The sequence below is a fragment of the Sylvia atricapilla genome, chromosome 3 (genome assembly GCF_009819655.1).
Source record: "Sylvia atricapilla isolate bSylAtr1 chromosome 3, bSylAtr1.pri, whole genome shotgun sequence".
In the NCBI taxonomy this organism is placed as follows: domain Eukaryota; kingdom Metazoa; phylum Chordata; class Aves; order Passeriformes; family Sylviidae; genus Sylvia; species Sylvia atricapilla.
This window is the reverse complement of record NC_089142.1, coordinates 6,937,732-6,963,058: the sequence shown is the minus strand read 5'-3', so window position 1 is coordinate 6,963,058 and position 25,327 is coordinate 6,937,732. Positions and strand designations below refer to the sequence as shown.

At 41.0% G+C, this 25,327-nt stretch overlaps 1 protein-coding gene across 2 annotated transcripts in view; it reads left to right on the top strand.

Moving 5' to 3' along the window:
• The window catches only part of FKBP1B (FKBP prolyl isomerase 1B), a 45,644-nt gene that overhangs the window by 10,474 nt on the left and 9,843 nt on the right, over window positions 1–25,327 (top strand). The window contains exon 1 of one of the 2 annotated variants that reach the window (XM_066314707.1): window positions 13,580–13,620. The exons of the other annotated variant lie outside the window; for it this stretch is intronic. The gene's annotated coding sequence lies outside the window, so the exon portion shown is untranslated. Of the gene's footprint in view, window positions 1–13,579; window positions 13,621–25,327 lie in introns of those variants that run through there. 2 annotated transcript variants of the gene reach the window in all.

Sequence of the window (25,327 nt, the reverse complement as noted above, 5' to 3'; positions counted from 1 at the left end):
CAAGATAGCATACACGGTCACTTTCTCCCCTAGCAGATACTTCTCTGTCAGCATGAGACATGCTGAGTGATTTGGTAACTGCTAACTTCGATTTTGGAACACATGTTAACCTTTACAGGATTTCCTTTCATGGTGGGATTGTTTTCATCATGCTCCCTTCCTGTTGTGCACAGAAATTAAATTGCTAGTGAATATTAAACCTCCTACTCCTCCCTCACAAAAACCTTGAGGAAGTGGATTTCAAGATATTAAAAAAAAGCTCACAAAGCAGATTATCTAAAGTTCCAGAGAGCTAATAGTCTCTGTTCATCAAGTTTTTAAAAGCTCAGAGCTGATCCAAAAAAGTGCCATCTTTTAGAAAATTAGTTTGCTTTTTCTAACACAAAGGTATTTTTGCTGGATCCTCTTTGCACTTTTTTTCAGTGATCCCAATGTGCCCTGTTTACAGCTCATACCTGTATTTGAGGACTTATAGCTGAAAGATTTGCATCAATTCTTGATCATTAGAATTCCAGGTCCTTACAAGAATTACTCATTTTCTAGTAATTTATGCAGCCAAAAATCAAAGAATTGTTGAAAAAACTGTGCAGTTAATATTATTTGTTAGTGTAAAAAGTACAGATTATCCTACATCAGCCAAAGAGAAGCTCTTATCAGCCGGCACCAAGGATAGGTTTGTCTCCCTTTATTGACAAAATAGAACAGACATCACCATGTTTACCTAATTAAAAAGCCTTAAATTGAGAGCTTAGTTACCTTAGGTTACCTAAATAGTTAGATTGTGTATATCCCTCTCTTTCTATTGATTAGATAAAGAGCCTAATACAGTTCCTAGGTCAGGCAGCTCAGCTAGGCAGGGAGTGTGGAAGGGGGAATATTTTCTTAATTTGACAACATGTGGTGTCATCCCTCCGCAGTGGCTCCACGGCAGGGGTGTGTAAAATACACCACATCTCAGGTGTCTGACCTGAGCAGATGCTGTGCAGCCAGAGATCTCTGCAGGCTTGTGATCTCCAGCACTCGGTGTGTTGGTTCCAGCTGCTGCAGGGATGTGTGTGGGAGATCCCTGGGGAGGACATTGCCAAGGAGCTCACATGGTCCCCGTTTTTGGCGCTGGGAAGCAGCTGAGCAGGCGGCCTCGGAGGACGCAGCAGCTTGGTGTTGGCAGGAGTTCTGCTGAGTCTTGCTGAACCAGGGCCAGGGGGTGGAAGGACTTTATATTGAAAGCAACATCTCTCAATTGAGATGTATTATTTAGCTTTACTTACTCAAGGGCATTGTAAATCTTTCTTAATTTTTTTTTCCACAAGACTGCTGGCTGCAGAAGTTTGTACTCCCTTGCACATCACTCAGTGTGAGAGATCTTAAAATTTCTAGCCATGGTGTCATCAGGCAGAGCCAGAGGATCTTTGTAGCCAAGGCAGCAGGTCTTGTACTCAGGCAGTGTAGTCCTTTCTCTCCAATGCAACACCCTGGGACTTCTAAAACTCAGTGTTACAGCAGTGGTTGTGAGGTGCATTTGATTTGTAGATATCCCTCTGTCTCTTCTTATGGTATCCTAAGTGTAGCTACTCCTTCCAGATCTTTTCCATTGAATCCTGCATAGTTATTTGGTTCTTAGTTGTCTCTTCCTGCTCATTTCCCTTTGCACATTTAATGATGTGACAACCTTAGTTTAGTGAGATTGTTTTCTCTTACTCTGTTCTCAATTAGAAATGGAAGACTTGCTTTTTGAACATGGTTTCCTGCTGTACAATGGAAAAGACCTAACACCTTCATTTTCCAGTCGGTGATTGCTACAAAAAAAGACACTCTCAGATTGGCTTTATCTAGTTTTTAATGACCAAAGTGAAAATATATTTTGCTACTTGCCAACCTGTTGAAGTTGCTGCTGTTGCAACTTTGAAAGTAGCAGTTGTGTTGAAATTTTTTACACTGTGTTAGGAAAAAAGAACCAAAAAACCAAACACAAACCAAACGTGTAGTTGTTTGGAAATTACACTAAAATACTATACAGGGATTGCAGTTATGGGAACTTATATTTTTGTTCTCTTCTGTGGATAAATTTCTGGGTTTGCTACAAGCAGGGATTTTCAAGAAGACAGGAGAACATAATACTTTTGAGGTGCAATGTAGCCATATCTAGAGTACATAAAGGAGAATAGAAGATGTCACACAGTAGACAAATTCCTGAGGTATCATCATCAAGTGTTGCCATTTTCAGACTGAAACGTAAAATTTTCAGCCTGAAGAACTGAAATAAATTATTTTATTTGTAAAAGCTGTGATTTTGGTGAAAGAGCCTTTCCCACAGATTTTGTTTTGAAGATTGAGGATCTGAGTCTGAAATTCATAGGCTGCTGCCAACTCTCTATCTGTATCATAGGATCGTATGGATAAGGAACCCTAAAGATATCTACTTCCAACACCCTGCTATGGACAGGGACACCTTTCACTAGACCAGGTTGGTCCAAGTCCCATCCAACCTGGCCTTGAACACTTCCAGTTTGTGGGGCTTCCACACCTTCTCTGGGCAACCCATGGCAGTGCCTCACCATCCGCACAGGGAAGAATTTCTTCCTTATATCTAATCTAAACCTGCCCCCATTCAGTATAAATCGTTGCCCTTCATCTTGTCACTACAGGCCTTGGTAAAAAGTCTCTCTATCTTCTTAATGAATTGACACTTTAATTATTGAAACTTACACCGTAAAATCTCCCTGGAGCTTTCTTTTCTCCAGGCTGAACAATCCCAGCTCTTTCAGCCTGTCTGCAAAGGAAGGTGCTCCAGCCATCTGACTATTTTCATGCCCTCCTCTGGATGTACTCTAACAGGCCCAATGTCTTTCCTTTGCAGGGGACCAAACAACTGGATGCAGTTCTGCATCCAGGTGAGGATCTCAAGAGAGCTGGGTAGTGAGAAAATCACCTCCCTTGACCTGCTGGCCACACTTCTGATGCAGCTCAGGGTGTGGTTGATTTCTGGGCTAAAAGTGCACATTAATGGATCATATCCAGCTGTTCATCCACCAGTCCTTCTCTGTAGGGCTCCATTGGCCATTCACAGAGATGAACACTTGCCTGCAGTGTCATGCTCCAGCACCTGACCTTGGCTTGCACTTGAGGTCACTCTCTGACAGTGTCTCTCCACTGATGAGAGCAGGAGCTGCTCCTCTGTCACTCTGCTGGGGTGACTAGCTCCCCACACCCTTGTGTCTCACAGTGGCCAGCTGGAAACAACTCTGGAAAACTATGGCTATGTCTGTCCCACTCTGTTGGGGCAGTTTTTGGAGAACACAGACAGCCCCATTTATAGCTTGCAGTTTATTCTGTTCTTTGAATTTCTTCTGCCATCATTTGCACTTCATCTTCAATCAAATAAATAACAGGGACAGGTTCAAATGCTTGCTTAGGTCAGTGGGCAGTGCTCCTGCACAGCACAGCTGAAGGCTATCATCTGACTGTGCCTGTTTTGTCATGTCCTACCTTTTCCTGCCTAGAACTCAAGAGTCCTGACCTTTTATGTCTTAACACTGAGACTTTCCAGGGCCTGTAAGTATGAGAAGAGATGTCGAAAAGTCATTGGAACAAGGTGGAAATGCCTCATTACAAAATGATCCTTACCTGTGCCGTTAAGACTTGTGCTTTGTGAAACTAGTTATAAAGCTCATCTCACTTTCAATTTTTTTTGCAATCTCTGGCTGAGGATGTGGGAGTTATAAATGTGTCTGAGTCAAATGCAAATTTGGAATTGATACAGTCATGAAGAACTGCCATCATTAGTCCCCTGTGGACAACTTAGAAAGCTGAATCTGATCGAAGAGCTACTCACTTCATTCATAAATTGCTTTAGAAAAGGAAAAGGGTGTTTTTGTTTACTCCCCTTCAAAAGACAGGGACATTCAGAAAGGAAATGCTGTGTCCAGGGCACAAAGTGAGCCTCTAGAAAAGTTGAAGCCAAAAATTCATGGGCTTTTAAATTCCTTATCAATTATGTTTACCTATCTACTTACCTATTGCATTACCCACCTATATATATTATATACAGGCTATACCAACTCTAGAGAAGAGCTATTTTTTTTCCAGACCTCAAAAAAATGTTTACCTTCTGAGAACAAACTATTTAAATTAAGATAAGTAGTGGAAAATCACGACGTACTTTAGTTTTTATTAGGTTTTCTGTCTTTCTCTAACCAATCTTGATTTGATTGGTTATATAAACACTGTAAACAGAATAAGGGCTCGGTCCTTCCCTGCTGTTAAGAACAGGGGACTTGCCTGTAACAATTCACTGTATTTCAATAAAGTAACTAAAGCTTGCAGTACATTGATTTCCTAAAACTGCAAAACCATTTCTGAAGTGCTTTCCTAAGACTTGCTATCATAGCACATTCAAAGCTCCTCTTCAGATTCAAAAGTTTCTAAATCATTTGGGAAAACAACAGGAAACAAAGTGGGCTGGACCTGAGAGAGCATGCAGCTATAAACACAGGGGCCAGAGGTGATGGAGAGCTGAGAAATTACTTGCCTTACAGCAAAAGAGCAATAAAATCTTGGGCCAGGATTTTTCCCTGCAGGAGTGTGAAAAGAAACATTGACTGATTGCAAAGAACCTCCATACTGTAATGGAGTTACACAACCTGTAATCTTTCTATTATTCAGTCTGTCAGTGTAGGACTGGCCCATTTGGAGGCTACAAAGCATTTAAATGCTGACAGCTGTATGAGGCTGTAACAGACAGGGTTGTCCATTGTGCTTATAGAGGGCAGCAAGATAAGAATAGCTCCCAGCCTTCAGTGCCTGCCACATTGACTTGAGGTTTTGGACACCTCTGTGCGTCTTGTGGACAAGTAGCTGTGTTCAAAAAGCAAGGGGCACTAGGGCAATACTTATCTTAGCTCTTCTTTTTCCCTTGAGAAACTGGTGTACAATACAGGCCAAGAGAGTGTCAACTGATAAAAGTCAGACAAATGCTAAGTGTTCTCTGGGTTTGACATTGAGGAGCCGGACACTGTCTGGCACACTGTGAATAAATTAATGACCCCAAAGTGCCGTTCCACTGCACCTTCCTGTTGGTCTCTTACTATGTAGAGGACCACCCTTCTTCTTCTGGTAGTTTTCAATACTTCAACAACTTGTAATAGACTTCTGGAAAAATTTTCTAGTATGTTTGTTTAGTCACATGCAAGTTTTTTTCCGAGTTTTCAATGTTACTCGTTTTGCAGCTTCTTAAGCACATTCTAGCAGTACATTAAGCTGAGACTTGTTTTCAGATTGCTTCCTCAGAGGATGAAGCAGTGGAGACTTTTAGCACATCCAAAAGAACATGTAAGTGCAGCCCTGATTTGAAAATATTTCTTATGCTGCAGCAGAATTGCTTGTCGTGAACACTGAAGGTGCAGCAGTGTGAATAGGTAGGGCTGAAATGAGATGCAGGGACATCCCCAGCTGTTTCCTGCTGCCTCTGCATCACTCTGTTCTCTGTGTAGAAATGTTGCAGTGGCTGCACTGTGAACTGGGCTGAAAATCTGATGTGAAAGAAAAACAAGTTGGAGAAGGAGGGAGGAAGTGGTTGTGATGGACTTCAGAACAACAGGATGGAAGTGCAGGGTGAAGGAAAGAGCAACAGCCATGCTTGTGATCTGGCACTGCTGCAGGCCTGGAGTTTTGCAGTGGTGTAGGGAACCAGAGCACTCAGGTGGTTGTAGAAAAAAGAAAAGAAAACTTGCCTGTGGGAACAAGAAGGAGTATTTATTTCTGCTTCCCTTTCATATTTCTGCTCTGTCCAGCTTCCCCAGTAGTGTGGGGACTCTCCCAATAGTAAACTCAATCTCTCCATTGCAATAATGTACCGGGACAAATTTGTCTTATTAGTGTGCCTCATATGTATAACACAGCTGTGATGAGGTCTCTCTAGTGGTTCTGTTACTTGTTTATTCGAGTGAATAAATAGAATAAATTTGCTTGACTTCCCCCACGCCCCCCCACCCCAAGAAAAGACAAAAATTTTCCTTCTTGAAATTTGGTACTAATGAACATTTTTGGTGCACAGTTATTTAGTGGTGGATGGACAGTCATTCCAGGACTGAGATCATGGTGCACAATGAGAGCATTTTACTTTGAATAGGCAGACTAGGTTTATACATAGAGAATTAATTATCATTATAAATATATTTACTAATACAGTGTGCATGACTTTGTTTAAAGGAGGTACTGTTGCCCTTCTGCTGAGCAATTGCAAATTTTAAACCTTTATAATTAGCTTCTTATCAGAAAATGAATCACTGTCACTAGCCAAGGTAACTTCTGAGCATGACCTGTATAAACCTGTCACTGAGCAGGATTCATCAGAACTACATTAGATCCTGATGAAGGTATCAACTTGAATGTCACAGGCACTACCAGGGTGAAGTATTTAAAGAAATCACCTTACACTGAAGTAGTGACAGTGCTGCACAAGATGATGGGACTATTTTTTCTCCCTGCAAAAGATTCATGGCTCTTGGATTTAAAAACCAAAAAATTGTTTTGCTTAACCTTCCTTTTACTGCTCCTTGTGAAGAGTATTTGCTAATTTAGAAATGCTTCTTTTGGCCGAGCTGAGTGAGGATAGATTTGATGACAGGCCCCTCATATGAAGAAGATACTTAGGACTTTTTTATGGAGAGAAGCCACAATCCATGGATGCTTTTCTATGTTCTGTTTGCCAGAGAGCTGGGGAAACAACTTAGGAAGAAAAAATCAGCATACCATATATTTTTTGAATAGTGACACGTATCTTATACAACAGATTATGGTATTAGCTTAAATATGGGCTCAACACTTGCCCATTTAAGACGGATTAGGGTAGATTTTTACAATTTGTTTTCCTGTTTTTAGATGTATTCTAGGAAGACATCTCTAATACAGGTGTATGTGTGCCATAGTATAAAGACTATATACTTACTATGTAAGTATAAAGACCCTAGATCATAATATTAAAAAGTTTAGGTCAAAGAGAATGTGGGATTTTAGTGTTCAAAACATTTTAAAATAAATTCTGACTCTTGTTTTGTGTCAGTATTACAGCTCTGAAAGGTTGTGTTGTATCTTGTTCAGCCGGTCTTTCTCATCTGTGTTTTTGGTGAGTAGTAGTGACAAAATTCTGATTTGGGACGTCACAGGAATGGAATAGACTATTTCAGTTGGAAGGGACTTACAGCTATCATCTGGCCCAACTGCCTGATCACTTCAGAGCTGACCAAAAATTATGGTGTGACCAAAAATTATGACCAAAAAAAGGCATCATCCAAATGCCTTTTGAACACTGACAGGCAATTTTGGGGTCATAGCTAGAAAATCTTGTCAAGCTGGCTCTCAAGGAGTAGGTATGTAGATGGCTGGATAATGCTTACAGAGGACCATGAGGTTTTCCATCATGGTCTGCAAGGAATTCATGGTACCCTCAATAAGAAACTTTAAAAGATACAATAAATCCATGCCAGTAGATGTACAATTGGCTTATTGAATAGAGGACTTTCCAACAGACCTTAAAATGAACTAGTGTCAGCCCCACTGTGATGTTTTTATCAGTGAAGGAAGACATCAAGGTGATAAAAATGAACAGATGCATCCTAAATAAATGTTCTCATTCCACAGATCATTGATACACAGTAAGAGGGATCACTATGTAATATTGTCACAAGTAAATTATGTGTTTCAGTTGCTATAAAACTCTTAACAAACTTGAAGGTGCAAGAGCAAAGAGTGACTCCTGTGCCTACAGATAGGAGCACTTCGTCACGTGAAGCAGTGACTTCGAAACAGACTTGGGGAGTGGTGGTTGGTTGTCAACTGAACAGATGCTCTGAGCTGTTCTTTGGCCAAAAAGCTGACTGCAATCCATGAGTATATAAACAGAAGCACTGAGAAGAGAGGAGGGTCAGAGGTCTCACACAGATAATTCAAAACCAGTTCTGTAGTCTACAATGCTTGAAAGAGACATGGGGATAGTAGAAGTCCTGGGAGACCTTTCTGGATGTAAAATGTCTTATTTATTCAGCGGGGGTTAAGAGATGGTTTTTTACTTACATGGGGGATAAAAAATTGTTAGGACAATTGAATTGATCTGTTAGTTAACCAAGAGACATAAAGATATCATAGCTGGAAAGTGAAATTTTGCAAATTCACCTTAAAATAAGGAATACATGTGAACTGGCAATACTGATTTATAAATGAACATCAACCAATAATTGCAATCACTTCATATCCCTGAGAAATCTTTAAATCGGCTCTAATTTAAACAGGAATTATTTAGTGAAAATCCTGCAGCCTCCATTAAAGTATGAAGTCAGAAGAAGAAATTGCAAGGATCACTTCTAGCATATAAATGCATTAATTAGCAGTTTGTTGTGTATTTTGGAAGCTTTGGTTGCATTCTTGTTCAGTGGTCTTTTCCTTGTGTAGATAGTCCCAGAGGCTTCACATCCTTCCTAGATTCGTGTTTCTTGGGGCTGGGCTGGTGACTTGTTCAACTCCCTCCAGAAAAATGTTTGGACTTGAATTCATTTGCTTCCCTAGGTTTGATCATGGCAGTTATTTTTCTTCTTTTGCATTTCATTTTTGGTGCATCTGAATCTTTGAGACCTTTTCCTATATAAATATGGATGACAACTACAAAATGGTGTCCATCAAAATGTTACCTGCGTTTCCAGCTTCTGGGTCATGGTCAGGTAAATTACAGAATGTGTCAGGCTGGAAGGGACTACAGTGGGTCATCTGGTTCAGTTTCCCTGCTCAAGCAGAGTCATCCTCTGGCACATGGCACAGGATTGCATTCAGAAATTTCTGGAATATCTCCAGTGAGGGCGACTCCATAGGCTCTGTAGACAGTCTGTTCCAGTGCTCAGTCACAGCACAGGAAAGAAATTCTTCCTCATGTGCAGGTGGAACTTCCTGTGCATCAGATTCTGCCTGTTGCCTCTTGTCTTAATGCTAGGCACCACAAAAAAGGTGCCCTCCCATGGGTGGAATTCACTGACACCAGAGGACAGTCAGCATTTTGCACAAAATACTCCCTACTGTGAAGAATGAGCTGGTACTCTTCTGGAACCATTTACATTCACTTGCATTCTGATCACCAGCTTGCACTGGACATCCTTAGAACTTGTCACTTCTCAGAAAACTAACTGAAATGTATTAAAGGGATATTAAAAAACACTTGGTTGATTACAGAATGTAAGATCATGTTTCAAAGTTATTTTCTATGCTTAGCCAGAGGACTTATGTTTTTAGACCATTTTGGTTGATACAATTTTTAGTAGATCATGCTTATTGTATATGAAAATCAAAATAGCTGCATTGAAACAGATGGGTGTTTGACTTCAAGGTATGTCTTTGATGTGGAGATTACTGGGCAGTGGGATTGGAGCTGGGACCAGACAGGCTCTGGACCAGGTTGGACCAGGCTAGCTCTTTCTATAAAAAATGGTAAGTTCTAGACATGCCCAGCAGAAGACAGCAACATCTATAAGAAGGGAGCCTTTCCAAGGGCATCTGCAACACACAGAAACATCTGCAGCTCAGGAAGATTGACAAGCCATCATGCTGCTCAGGGTAACAAACACTGTTTGCATAAATCCCCTTGCAATCATCACATCTCATTTAATTGACATCGCACTACTTTGTTCTTCTTCAAAAACTTTATTTGATTGACTCTTCTGGAAAACCCTGCCTTATCCACAGGTAAAACCTGTTTCTGCAGCAGCTGTTCTCAGGAGTGGACATTGGCCATTTGAAGCCCTGGCCCACTGTCAGCTCTGCCCTTTGCAGCAGGACTTTTTGACACTTATTCTGCCATGATATATTCTGCCATCAGGGCCTGATGTGTGTGTCACACACACATCAGAACTGTATTGTGTTACAGGAAAACCCGATGTTGGCAAACAGTGTTCACAGTTTGGGCTTTAAGCATACCTCAAGGACATCTGTGTATGGGAAAAATAAAAATAGCCACACTAGAAAGAACATGGAAAAAATTTCCTACAGAGTGATTGTAAGATAAAATGATCCCACCTAGAAATACCCTGTGTACCTTGCACAGAAGTTCACTTTTGGAACCCTGGAGGCTGAAAATTTCAGGCTTTCTGTTCTAAAGGGTACTGACCCTCAAGTAGGCACTACATTTGACCTGAGGCTGTGGAACAGGCTTCCAGAGTTGAGCGATAGCACTGAGGTTGTGGGTGTGTAGTCTGAATAGTATTGTGTGATCTCTCAGGGTGAAAACCTTCAATTTGGGATTTTAGAATATAGTAATATATGGGGCAAGATGGAGGACTTTGGGTGTTGTCTAAGTCCTTCTTCTTCACCTTCTTTTTCTTTCTTCTTCACCTCTTTTTCCTTCCTCTTCATGGATTTGGGCAATTTTCTGTAATTGGTTGATAGAGTCCAAGCACTGTGAAGCACTGTGGACTTCAAGTAGTTAGTTATTGAGTTTAAAGTAAAAATTATTTAGGTGGCATTTCATAATTGGACAGATTGTCCTTGAAAAGACCTTGTAGAGATAGAGAGATACTTAATTTTACCTTCGTTTTCTAACTTGCTAGTTAGAGCTCACAGCTTGTGACACGGCTCACGACTTGTAATATGGGTAAGAAATAATAAATACCGAGTCCCAACATAAAGCTACAACTTCTGTGTATCAATCCCTACCTTGGCAGAGAAAAAGAAGCCAGAACCATCACAGTTCACCTTGATTTTTAAGCCCTGCTAACACTGGAGGTGATTTGAGCACAAATTCTGAGGTCACTGGATGATCTGTAGTGGTCTGATTACATAGAGAGGACTGGTACCTGGCTGGGCTGTGTGGATACAGCAGGATCCTGGGATTGCCTGCACATCCCTGAGCACTGCAGGTGGCAGTGGCCTTTCCCAGTGTAGGCCTGCATCATAGACATTACAAGGAATTACATGGATGGCCTCTTGTTATTGGTAAAATACAGCCTCATTCTGTGGATAGTCTGAGTGTAAGACTTTTCAGTTGATTTTGTAACAGTTTTGTTCTGTTTAAATATAAAATGCTACCTACTTTGTGTATTTTCCAGACCTAGTGATCAAACCAAATACACAAAAAAAACTTTGTGGAAGATGTCACAATTCTCATCTGTTAATGTCTCACAGCAAAACCTCTCAAATGCAAATTCACCTGTAGCCCTGATTTTGCTGATTTTTCTCTAAGTATCTGTTCATCAGTATTTTCAATAGAACACAATTCTTCTTTTCTTGTGTTGGAGTAACCCTCAGAGATTTTTGTCATGCTACTCACAACTGACATAATGAGGTTAATTTTATTGAGTGTATTTGGTTCCCTGTACCCCAGTGTTCATGATTCATCATTTCTTTTGTGAGTGAATAGTGAGATAATGAGATAGCAGGTTGACAAGGGCAGAAATACATTCAGGTTTAAAACAATGGATGTGCCTTGTGAGCAAGTTCAGCCAAGTAGGATGTCAGTCTGTTCCATGGGGATTGCCAGGTCAAAGCTGACTCAAAATTAGCATTTATGAAAACTCCATCAAAATACAAGCATGAATAGTGATAAATGTCTCATTAACATGGACATCAACTGATATATTCCACTAGCCAATATCTACACACCAAAGCTGAGAAGAACAATATGAAATCTCAGTATCAGAATTACGGCTGCCTGCTGTGCTGCAGGACAAGTTCTTCATACTGGATGATAAAAATACATGGTTTTTACTGTGTGGACATGATGAACTTTGCAATTTTCTGGCTTGTCCATTTCCTCAGTTTTAAGAACTGGGTTTTTTAAGTGTTAAATGTCATAGATGCTTTTGAACAGCTTAGGAAGTTAAACTTTTAAAAGAGATGTGCAGGCTTTGAAGTGGTGGTAATTACTGTAACTATGTGATAGTTACACTTCATGTCTGGGGAAAATGTAAGAAAATATTTAGAGTTGAACAGTTTTTAAAATAATTTTGTTGAAATCAAAGGAGTTTGATGCCCAGGTGCATTTGAAACGCCCACAGTATGACTACTGCATCTTTAGACACCTAATTAAATATCTGTCCTCTGTACTGTGTTTACATGCAAAAAAATGCTCAGCAGTGTTAACAGTTGGACTTGATGATCTTAGAAGACTTTTCCATCTTAAATGATTCTGTGATTATAAAAACTATGTCATTTGTCACTAGTGTTGTGTTTCTGATGGGAGTGTTCATGTGAGCATTGCAGAGATGTTGGGAGAAATCTGTATTTTCCACCAACATTTTTATATAATGAAAACTGTGTATAAGACCAGATATTACATTCTGCTTTCCTGGTTCATGTGACATTTTTAATCTGGTTACTACCTACTGCCTACTACTACTACCCTGTGTGAGTGGCTCTGCAGCAGGCACTGTGTTTTTCTCAGCTTTTTTGATGTTATGAATCATGGAGACAGGTCTGGCCACATTAAATGAAAATTGGTCCCATTTGGCTTGCAATTTTAAATGCTTACTAGTTTATTTAATAAAGATGTTGCCTGCCTTCTGTTTTATACATGTGTGTGATTCACAGGTGTAGGAGATGTGGCACGTTCAGTTCAGCCTCTGGCTCGAGAGGTTCTCCTGGGTTGAGACAAGCACGTTCTCGTTCTCCAGCACCCCAGGCTGTGCCTACATTACAGCTGACAAGAGCTGGGAACAGGAAGGTGTGTGAGCCACGGCTCCTGATCACAGGCTTGCCCTGCAGAACTCTGCAGACTGCCCCTGCCCTGTGCCCAGGGCCCGGCAGAGTACTGGACTGCCAGACAGGCTGAGACAGTCCCCTGGGCTGTGCCCGGAGTTGCACTTGTATTTCACTGTCTGAATATAGAGTGAGTCTGATCCGGAGGGCAGCCTTTGGATGACCCTGGCATGCGACGTGGAAATACCCAAAGTCTCAGAGCATAGACAGCTCTCTAAGCTGCAGAGTTAGGTCGAAGATACATGGCTGTGAAGGAGAGAGAGAGAGAGAGAGCAATTTCAGCTGAGGAAACATCCATGACCTTGACGTGCCCCAGCCATGATTTTGTAGCTCTCCACTGGTGCTAATCCATGTTGGCTCAGACCCCAGCTGGGATCAGACAGGTCAGCGCCTGCTTAGAGATTTCTGACTGGAGAGCAGAAGCAGAGCTCAAAACAGAAGGAAAAGAATGAAAGGTTTTAGGATTAGACTTGAGAATGATTACATTTGTCTTGGCAGTAGCAATACCACACGCACATGCAGTGTTGGGGAGCTGCTTCCTGGTGGCACCACACAAGGTGCTCCTGGGGCAGCATCCAGGCTGTGCATCAGAGCATTCACTCAACTTGCAAGTCTCAGCATGGCTCTGGAGCCAATCCCAGAGCTTGCTACTGGCCTCATGGGGAAGTTTATCGCATCTTCTATTTGATCTTACTTGGGCAGACTGAGAACCTGATGACAAGAATGTCCCATGCGTGATTTAGCTCCTGCAGATGGTCAGGATATGCCTTTCTTAATTTCTGGCATATACAGGCCAGCGAGAGAAAAAGCAAGGAATTTGATTGGCATGGTAGAGTAGTTGCAAGGAACACCCTCCTGGTACTCTGCAATGCAATGTGAGAGTCACAGCAGGTAAACAGTGTTTTATCTGTTAGGACACAGGGTTGTGTTTGCTTTATGAGTCTCCTTACGGCTAAATGGGAGGAATGTTCATCTACTTCTTGAAAGCTGCATGTTGCTGCAGTTTGTGACATTTGTGGAGTTACATTATTGATTTTATTTTCTTAGGAGAAAAGATAAATAGAAAATCACCCATTTGTACAGCTGGGCATGCCTTGGACATCAGGACATTAAGGCATTAAAGCTCAAAGAGACTGAGAAGCAGAAGATAGTTCACTATTTAACACCCAACTGGAGAGCTGTGTTTACTCCTGTATTACATAACTACTCTTCAGACAATTTCTGTATTTTTCCATGCATCTATGAAAGTGCTTCCAGTTATTCCAGTAAACATGGGTGTGTTGGAAGAAGGAGAGTAATTGCTTTTGAAATGGTTGAAAATAATGCAGTTATAGCCCTGTAATTAGATGCTTCAGGATGTGGCTATTTATTTCACAGTTCTGGTTGCTAAAGATCTATCCTGCAGTGATCAGCCAGTGGCAGTTCTTGGGCTTCAGACAGAAATATTCAGGAAGGGAAATTTAGGAAGAGCTACAGATTGAATTTATTCACAGTGATAAATTGCTCTCCAGGGTGAGTGACGTGTTTATCTCTGGAAAAATAAGGAATGAGCTAGCCAGTTATCACAATGAAACAACCATTTTAATGGTTCTTTGGAATGCAGATGCTTTTGGACAAAGTTTTGCTCTCAAATGTCCTCCGCACTACTATAGAGTTGGTTTTTTTTTAATAGCATTGCCATTGTTTCCTGGAACAGAGAAAGGAGCATTTGATTATGTCTGTATTGTATTATCATTCAAGAGCTCCATTGTGCTTAACTGTGCAACAAATGGATTAAGAGAAACTCATTCTCAGACAGCTGAGGAAGATGAACAGCAAAGAGGAGGAAGGGACACAGTTAGATACATACATGTACTATGACATTTACTTTATGTTTTCAAAGGCAAATAAAGTGAAGGGCATCTCTCAGCCAAATGATCCACTTATGAACTCATTTTCCTGTAATGTTACAACACATTTGGGTGTTGAGGAGAGATGCTTACAGAGTGGGGTGGCCTCAGAAAGATGCACGAAGAAAGCATTCAGGGCATGGAGCAGAAGACTCAGCACCTCCACTGGGTCTCTAAGACCATTTTGTTTGTTTTGAACATGTTTTAGCTCACAGGCAGCCTTGCCTGGGCTCACTTCAGAGCCAGGTGGTTATTCTGTAGAATGTATAGTATGACTGCACTGCTGTTAATACCCCCAGGGAAAAGGGAGTATGGCACAGGACGTGGGCACAGACCTCTTGTGGCATTGAGTCAGCTCGTCCTGTCCTGTCTGTGGCCTGCACTCACCTCGTGCCGGAGCCACCACGGCCCAAGCACTATAATAAGCACTTCAGGCACAGTCTGGCTCCCCCCATTTAGTCTCCCTCCACTTCTGGTCTGTAAATATTTGTCCTGTCCACATCTATTGTTGGCACAGAGACATAAGTAGAAAGTTCTCTTAAGCCTTTGCTTGCATATTTGGATTCGGGCCAATGAAAGTTAAACCTGATCGTCTTAGCCTCTCACTACCCATGCTCCTTCTTTTTTTTCAGTAGTAAATGATGACTCTCCTCGAGATGGGCCAGATTTTCCTGGGGGCAGGTTGGCATTCCCCCAAGGCATACACATTTAATAGCATGTGCCAGTGCAAGTAAACAGCAGGATAGAAGGGTTTTGTTCCTCTTGTACCCACTATTTTGTTCCTTGACACTTTCCCCACCCACAGGGGGAAGGATGGCTGTCTCTCTATGCAAGCCAGAGTTTCATTTATTTATTTATTGCCTTCCTTCCTCAAGCTGCCTGTAGCAGGCACACTGAATTTCCAAAAATGAAAGTGTTAATACAAGTATCGCTTACTGCCTCTCCTGTAACATCCATGCCACTGTTACCCAAAATGAGAAATGCAATTTGGATGAGTCAGGGAGTCTGCCCTGACTCAGACTAACTCATGTAGGAGTGTCTCGGGGTCATGCATTTTTCTATTAATAGGGTCAAATTTGAGCAGGGAGCTCTGGTTTGATTTACCTATATTTAGCAGTCAAACCAATGCAGCAAACCCAGCCAAAATAAACCTGGCTCAATTTTCTTTGAGTTTGTGATAAAACAAAATAAAATACATTCATTATCTTAAGGTAATGTAACATGTTCATTTTATTCCGTGCTCAGCCAACACACTAATTTTTATGTCATGTTCAGCTGTTGCAGTAAAAAGTATTGAAACCTAACTATTTTTGTGTCTCATACACATCTTTCTCTTTTCCTTCACACAAATTAAACTACAAAGATCTCTGTTGTATTCTGATTCTTTCAAAGTGTATGTGCAAGGACACTGGGAGAAGCTCTATCATTTCTCCTTCCTACCCTCTCAGTAGATTCTTGGTGGAAGGACAATTGAAGAAAATGTTTCTTACTGTTAAGAATAAGTTGTGGGCAGATCTTCTCACTGTATCTTTTGTAATCCCACCAAGGTTTATTAGTCCTAGAGTAATTCCATATTAGAAGATCCTTGTGGTGCAAGGTTTAGAATGTGTTTATTTTCTGGCTTCCAGGAAGGCAAATTGTCTTTAAATACAGCAAGTGAGGAGAAAAAAAAAAGGCAAGAAATTGCATAGACTATCTAGGGAGCTAGGGAAACTGTGTTGGAGAGTAGAAAATATCTATGGCAGACTGTATGGTGGGAAAACCCTGTATCCCAAGTCTCGTATCTCTGGAATGGCTCGGTGAGAATTTCTCCTCAGCCGGTATGAGCTCACATTGCTCTATTGACCTTTTTGAGGTTCAATTGATTTACCCCAGCTTGAAACCTGACCTTTTGTGTCCAGATAGCAAGGTGGCATAGAACTTCTGTGTCCAGATAGGAAGGTGGAAGAGAGCAGAGCAACACTTCCTAATCTCCACAAAGGCTTCTGAAGCAGATAAAAAAGCAGAGCCCCTGCTTTGCATTCTGTAACACTTTAGCAGAGCCAACAGGATGTGAAGCTGCTCTGAACAAGATCAGAACAAGGGTTACATGTTCCTGTAACCTTAAAAATGCAGGTGACACTGATTTGTGTTCTCTTCTGAGCCAAAATGGTTGAGATGTAAGCAACCAAATGGAGACATGGCCCAAGGCACTCAGTCGAGTAGTGCTATCGCCGCAAAGACAGAAATAAAGATCATATCTGGGCACCAGCCTAAAAAGGTTCTCTGGGCTGTTAAACCAATTAGGGATCAGATAACATGTTCTCCCAGTCACTGGGATGGAGTCTGCCTTAGAGTAAAAACATAATTGTGCCATAGAAATGCTCACTGTCAGTTTCATGTCATGTGTGGATCTCCGTACCCTTTTAATGGCTGTGCAAAGCATTAGACTATTAAAACAAAACAAAACAAAAACATACCACCAAAATTCTGTAGTTTATATCTTCGTCCCTTTTTTATTAAGCAATACCAAGAGTCAACATAGATCTTGGAGCTCACCCAGAGGAAGGTTGGTATTTGATTTGAATAGTTCAATCCCTAAAATTCAAACTTGATGTGGACACCAAGACAAATGTATTTTGTTTTATAACTCTTTGTTACATGACAGCAGATGTCATGCTCTCAGCCTGTGAAGCATTTGCAGCAGAAATTGTCTTTGCAGCATGGCAAACGACCTTTCTGTGTTTTGTTGTTTGGTTGTTTGGGTTTTTTTTACTGCTAGGGCTTCACCTCCAGCCATTATTAGATTACTAGGGAGAGAACATGACACGAAGCTCAAGCTGATGTGAAAAAGTAGAATTTTATGTATCCATACATGCACCAGCTCTGAAGAATTGAAAGTGTTTGTTGGGTGTAGATATGATCCACCTTCAGGCTGCACTACAACAGTAAGTGCATCACTGCACAAGATCACAGGGCCCCCTGTGATCTTCCTTGCTGATATGATTCTGTAATTTCCTCTTCCTTCACATCCCTCCAGTCTTACTTGCAGCAGGAAGACTTTAAAAAAAAAAATGCTATTGTTGGATTTCTAGTCAAGAGTATCCTGAAAAAGCAGCATTGGCTGTTTCCTTGAAAAAGTTGCTAAAAGATGATGTCATCTGGCAGTAAGGACCAAAACAAGACAGGGCATTGCAGCAGCTAAAAATGACAATCTGCATTGCACCAATATTTAGGTTTCATGGTCCTACAAAGGAGTTTGGGAAAAGAGATGCAGATAAACACTGCCAGAGTTCTGTCTGCTTGCAGGGTGCACTGTGCCTGTATTAAACACATAATTTGGTGTAAGAGAGGTAGAAAAATATTACACCTGAACAGAGGCAGACTGTTGTATTTGCTCCAAAAACTACTTCTCTGCTTAATGCAGTGTTGCAATCCAAATGCATGTGGTTTATAAATCACCTTTTCTGTTGTTGTTTTTTTTAAGCATGCTACTTTGTTTTAAACCCTTGGGAAACACTGATGGAAGATATATTTGTGGAACTGATATTAGCAAAATAGCAAATATCTATTTAGCAAAATCTTAATTTGAGATTTGCTGTCTAGGCATCTGATGTCATAGTCTTGAGTCAGATGCTCAAATTTTTGGAGGAAAGGCAGTTTGTGTTGTGGTAGGCACCTTAGTACTAAGGGCAGATCACAGAAGGGCTCACTGGGTCATTTGGAAGCTGTGCAAAAATTTATATGCAGGTTGGTTTTATTTTCTTGGAGAGTTGGCTGCTGAATAGCAACCCTACTGGGCTTTGAAATGTGTGATCACCTCTCCAAGAAGGCTGTGAACAGCAAGTAAAAAAGTGAGGATCCATAAGGACAGAAGGGAGTATTTAATCCTCCTGCTAGAAGGCAAACACTGGGGCACACAGTGCACAGGCAAGGCGGATGATGTTGTGACTGAGAAGGACAAAACACATAAAAATTATAGAAATATGTATAGATCAAGAATTTAATTACCAGAATTGTTATGGCTGTCTTGGACTTTTGATACAGTAAATATTATAATAGCTGTAATTTTCCATTTTATTTCCTTTTTTCTTCACAAGTGTTTTATGACACAAACAGCCAGAATATTCACAAGTCGGATGAATGATTTCCAATGACCCAGTATCCTGGGTGATTGCTGCCCTTGTGAGCAGGAACACTGAAACTCCCTGTGCAGGCAGCCAGTAAATCAGCAGATCCGTGTGTAAGCATTAAAATGGTTCCCAAAATGGAGAGAAATTAACTGCCACAAGCTGCCTTTTTTTTTCCTTTCCCCTTCTGTGCAAAATGGGAAAATGGAAGCAGCAACTTAAATGAATTGAATGTCTACATGTTCCATAATATTAGATCTTATGGATTACAGAGTGAGCCATGTTACCTCGTCAGGGAAGATCTGTTCAATTTTTTTTAAAAGCAACGTAGAATACTCAAGTGTCTAGGTGAATGAATATTTTAGGCCAGACAACTGTATCCCTCTCACATGTCACAGCTTCTTTGATCCAAATTTTAGCTCAGTTCAGCCTTTCTTTTGTCTGGTTTGGCTGTATGGATGCTTGGATTTTGTCTGATATGCCTCCCCTTCAGCAAGCTTCTTATGAATTTAAACTTTTCTGTTTTCCTTTTATGTTTGCTCCTTAATAACTCTGGTGTCTTTTACCTTGGATGTAGCTAAACAATACTTGGCATTATGTAATGGAAAGGTAGTGGTGCTCAAGGACCCCTTAGACCTCATCCAAGCTGATTTTTAAATAGATTTAAATACTAGTGATTGGAAAACCTGGCAATGAGGTCTTCCTAGAATGTAACATTTCAGATGAACATGAGCCTTTTGTTTTTATTATTGTCTAAAGCAAAATGTTTCATTCCATTCAACCCTGGACTGCATTTTCTCTGAAATTTTGAAATTGAACAAGACATTGGTTATTTTTTTCCACAGAAAAACAACCTTTGATACTGTGGTTTGAATGTTTTTGCCATTTGATTACCAGGAACAGATTTTTACTGACTTCACATAGTAAGTTGCTCATGTAGATGCTACTTTTTCAGTTACACATGCTGGGAATATAAAAGATAATGTGACCTGGGATAGAGCAGAGTCTGGTCCACAGCAGTCCCTGTGAGTTATGTAATGTATGCACCATCTCAGTCTGTGCTTTTATAGATTATAATATTACACATTTCACTGTAGAGTCTGAAATCTTCAGGCTTTTCGTTGTTGGTGTAATAATACATTTGTTTATGTAGTGCTTTGCTGTTTCGTCCACACTCAACTCATGTTCCTCTCCACTCTAATGTGCTGTTTTTGGCAATGTATTTTTGGCAATGCAAGGTATTTTTGGCAATGTTTATCTCTGTTGTTTGTGTCTATGGGCTGACTGCTATTTCTATTTGTAGTATCTAAACTGGCTTAATTTACAGTGTCTCTTGTTTGCCACAGTCCTGAGTGTGCAAACACTTTTGCTTTTGGGAACAGGTTATGGTCTGTGCAGTCCATCCTCAAACTCCCACTAAAGGCAGTGAGAGCAATGCAGGGACAAACCCTACATGTCAAGCACTGCTGATCTAACAAGTCCTGGGAGCAAGGATTGGTTGCCCAGAAAGGTTGTGGTGTCCCCATCCCTGGAAGTGTTCCAGGCCAGGTTGGATGAGGCTTGGAGCAGCCTGGGCTGACAAGAGGTGCCCATAGCAGAGGGAAATATGATCTATCTAAGGCCCCTTCCAACACAAACCATTCTGTGATTCCATGAGTCTGTGGACTGGGATCCAGATCCAGTGCCCATGCCACTGAACTCCCTAATTACTACTTGTTTTCTCCTAACTCCATTGTTCTCTGCTTCCAGCTACCATAGAGATTCAAGGAGGGAGCATAGAGGGTGATCCCATTGAGTGTTTGGTTGTCTGATGATGAGAATAGGACCAGAAATGGCAAAGAATATGAGTTTAAATTCAGGATTAAGGTGGAGTTGAGCTCATAATTCCTTGACAAGTGTATATAATAGGAAAGGTGGGTGGCAGTACCATCTCTCCCAGCCACCCTTGAATAAAGATGAACTTTCTCAGCCTTCTGTCTGTCCTTAAAACTGGATACAAAGCTCTACATCCAAAATGAATGATGATGCTAAATCTTAGAAAGATTTTTAAAACTGAGGTTCATATGTGTATTTACTGTGTCCTGCTACCTGACTGTTGGCTGCACTTCACATGGTGCACAGGCTTTCTATATCTCACCTTCTGGAAGCACCTGCTTGTCCCTGTAGTCTCTGTAAGAAACTTCTGATTCTTTTGCTGTCTCTCACTTGAGTAAAATGCAAGGGGAAAGTCCCTAAGGGGTGCTATCCCTCTACTTACCCCTTTCTCTGAGAAGTGTCCCCAAAAATGTTTATTTTGCGTTCTTCATTGCCCAAGGCATGAGTGGTTTATTAAGGAGATGAAAATAGATGCATGCACTTGGAAATTCCTATTGTTCTTCAGAGAGACCACTGTAATGTCCAGTAGAGCAATGCCTGAGACCCATCTGTCAAGATAACAGCTGCTACTTTTTCCATAGTTCGTTTATAAGATCACTGAGATCAAAACTTAGAGATGGAAAGGACTATTTATAAGAACAAACTGTGCTGTTAATAGCTCCTTTCCTCTGTGGCTCAGAAGGTACTTTAAAGGCTTACTGAATGAAGTCTTTCAGGATATTCAAGCAAAGTATATTAGTTAATAATATTATTGCTGGATATGCTATTGAATGGCTGACCTTGGTGAAACTACAATGGTTGTTTCACAGGGAATAAAATGGCGAGTTATACTAACACAGCTGTCTGGTGACACAACCTATTCTTTTTGACATATAGCTTTTTGCTTTGATCACAAATGTACACTATTCCATATTCTGCTCTGGTGAATAGTCCTGAGTGCATGATTCAATATAGATTTAAATTACTGAGATCCAGGTCTCAAACTGTTACGTATATTTTTGTGCTTTCATTAATATCAGGGGAACTGTGCCAGTTCACACCAAAGAGAATCTGCAACATCAGGAATGACGAGCAAAACCAGGAAACAAATGTGGCAAAAAACCCCTCACAGTAATATTTCAAAACAAACTCAAAGTTTACAGGCAGAATGATATTTAACAGATTTTTAACAGTTAACACTAAGAGTGTCTGCCTTGAAACACATAAAACACTATTTACATTGAAACTAATGTAAACAGAGCAAAAATACTCTTTTGTTGTTGTTGTTGTTGTTGTTATTGTTGTGAAAGCAGGTGCATTCCTAGTAGGTTGGAAGAGCAAAGTATACATCCATGGAAAGATTTTTCCCTTTGACAAGTGTGTCTCATATACCTTTTAAAATGATGGCCTAGAAAAGTAAAGTAAGACATTTCTCCACTGGAGTCCTGCAGCAAATGACTCTGTTCAGCAAAGTGCTGGGTTTATCTGATGGTCATGGTAGGCTGAACTTCTGACAATACAATAAGGGTTTCCCAACACCTAACTTGTTAATGAACCCTTCTCAGAGTTCATTCAAAGACTGGAATGGGGCTCTATCTCCTGTTCTTCCTACAGCAGGGTTGCTGAGTGTATTGGTACACTGTAAGTGACTGAGTAGATCTGTGGTCACCAAGTCTAAAGAACCTCAGCCAACATAACCCATTGGAAGGAATTTGGTGCACAAATCAGAACCAGCTTGGTTTTAAGCTGCATTTTTTCACTAATCTTGACTGTCATCAAGTAATTTTAGGTGGAATTAAGCTTGACTGTCTTTACCTACCTAGAAGTCTCCAGTCTGTCCATGTCAGTGGGGAGAGTGCAGCATCAAGATGCCTTTTCCATCCCAGCAAAGAACTCATCCCTTGAACCACCTCGGTGGTTCCACCTGATCACCCTGGCAACTCTGTGTGTTATGCTGGAGTGAGGCCCCATAGTGGCCTCAAATTGGTGTCAGTGAAGTAATGTCTCATTTTTCTGCATGGAATCACAGGCAGAAGGAGATGACTCCCCAGGAATTCTCCAAACACTTTTGAAGGGAGGGTCTATTGCATAATGCCAGCTGGGAAGGTTATACCACATCTCTAAAATAAGATATTACAGGGATGTCTGACCAGTCTAGATTAAGTTGGACACCCTGGATGAAAAGCATTGGACTTCTGCATTTTGTATGTTTTATGTACATATGAGATCATGGTGGAACAGCAGTGTCTGCCTCTGACTTACTTAGAGCATATGTAATCTTGGCATATTGACTGTGGCTGGCTGATATACTGGCTCAGTAAACAGCCGTTTTTATAAACTATTTACTTCTCTGGTTGTGTCCTGTGTGTTTCTCTCTTTTTCCAAGAATCTTTTTAATTTTCTCCATCTTATTGAAGAACAGAGTAGCTGCTAAGTCCTTTGCATGATGTTAGATGACTGCTGTGTTTGTCAAGATGCGTCTCAGTAAAATATTCATCTGTGGAGGAGCTGTGGCCATACTGAGCATTAAGAAAGTTAGATGTGGTAAAGAACCCAGTACACAAGGACCTGTGGGAAAGAAAGAGCATTCATTCACCAGGGATGTAGAGAAAACTGCTATTTTTCAGTTCCAAATGCCCTAAAAGCCAACATACCATTTTAACATCTTGGATGTTAAGTGGTAATATATAAATAAAATACTTTTTCATGCTCAAATATATTGTCTTTGAGCATGCCCAGAGAAGCTGGGGATTCCCCATCTGTGGAAGTGTTTAAGACCTGGCTGGATGGGGCCCTTAGCAGCCAGATCTAGCGGAAGGTATCCCTGCCCATGGCAGGGAACTGGAATGAGATGATCTTTAATGTTCCTTGCAACCCTGACCATTCTATGATTCTCTCCATAGCCCCTAAATTCAGTGCTCTACAAGAGATGGGTGGATCTGTCACTAGGCTGTTGGTAGCTTAAGCCAAGGGAATCAGAAGTGTTGCACTTCAATTAAGATTTTTAGCATGAATTTTATTCAGAAGGAAACATACTACAAGGCAAGAGAGCTGAAAACAACAACAACAAAAAAGCCCAATCTGGGAACATTTATCATTAAAGCACACCTAACTGCTGGTAAGATTGTCATGTTGGGGTGGAAAGGTGCTTCTTTTGGCAGTCTCTTCCCTGGAGCTGAGGAGGAATTAAGAACCTGGTGTTTTTACACCAATCCCCTCTCATGTGATCTCAGAGCCATGCTCAGAGCCTTCACAAGAAGCCTCTGAAGATGATTTTCTGGTGTTTTTCCATGCTCCCTGCACCCAGATCTGTGTTGAGAACCCTGGAGTTCCACCTTGGGCCCTTCTGGCGCCGTACCCTGAGAGACGGTGGCAGTCACACTCACACCTATTTCAGTGTGGTTTAACCTGCTACACAAGTGTGTAACTTCCCAGTGGGAGGTCATCTGCACAGTTGTGTACATGCCACAGGCTAAAATGCCAAATCCATGCCCCCAGAACATAGGCAACCATGAAATAAAAAGGGAGGAGGGAAGGACATACATGTGGCATAGGATGAGACTGAAATGAAACCAAGATGAAAAAACACAGATTATTTTATTGCTCTGTTCTCATGGTGCACTAGGTGCTCAGAATTCTTTGGGCAAGCTCTGCTGCTTGTGTTTGTGTGGGAAATCTTGAAGACTTTCTTGGTATTGCAGCCATGCTTGAACTATTCTTTCTGCTTTTGGGCTGCTACCAGTGGGCATGGACAGAAAGACCCAGACCAGTGAGGAACATTCCCTCTCCCTGCAGACCCTGTGTTACGGGCCATACTGTTTGAGGATAGAGAAACAAGAGATCCAAAGTATTTCTGTATTAATAAATTCTGTCTAAAATGCTGCTTTAGACATTTATTGTCCTCTTCATTAGCATTCCCACACTGACCTGATTCTGCCATGCTTATTCAGATTAAATTTGTCTTATGCTGCAGCACATGTATATTTTACAGCCAAACTTTGTAACAGTAACAGAATCAAACTCTAAAATTAAATTACTCTTTTAAGGTGATGAGATACCAGAGGAATTGTTTTGGTCTCCTTACAACTTATATAGAAAATGCTTACTGAGCCTCATATCTCCCTTGAAGGTAAATCTACTTTTCCTTCTCTTAGAAGTATGTAAATCCCTAAAGCAGCTAGGACAGAATAATGCCTTTCAGCAGAGTGAACTAGACAACTGCAGGTAATTTTCCTGGCTGTGAAGGCAAGCTAAGTGCAAGGTTCTTTCATATTGTCTTGTGGTTGTACGCAACAGTGATTCATAGCCCACGGTGATGCATTATTGAAGAGTTGTCTGTTGTGTCTTCATTGCAGGCTGTCAGCTGCATGATGAATAATTGATTGTACTGCTCTTACTCCACATTAAAGATATATGAGTATCTAATACACAAAGAAAATGAAGCAGCAAGGCTGCCTGTGTTCAAAAGTTGAAGCGTTAGTAAAGTGCGCTGTGGTAGCAGGAACTGGGAAGTGCCCACCACCGCTATCCGTTTCCCACTTCTTCACTTTGAGTCAGTTTGTCATGGCAACAAATGGCACATTCAAGTCCTTGCTGTTGCCTTTCTAGACAAAATAATTGTGGGAAAGAGCTGATAATGCTGCAGAGTTGTGCTTATCCCCTGCCCCCTTTTTCTTCAACTATTATCCCTCTAGACTGAAAATTCCCTTAAAGTATTAATAATTTTTTCTTAAGTGGTTGCAAGCT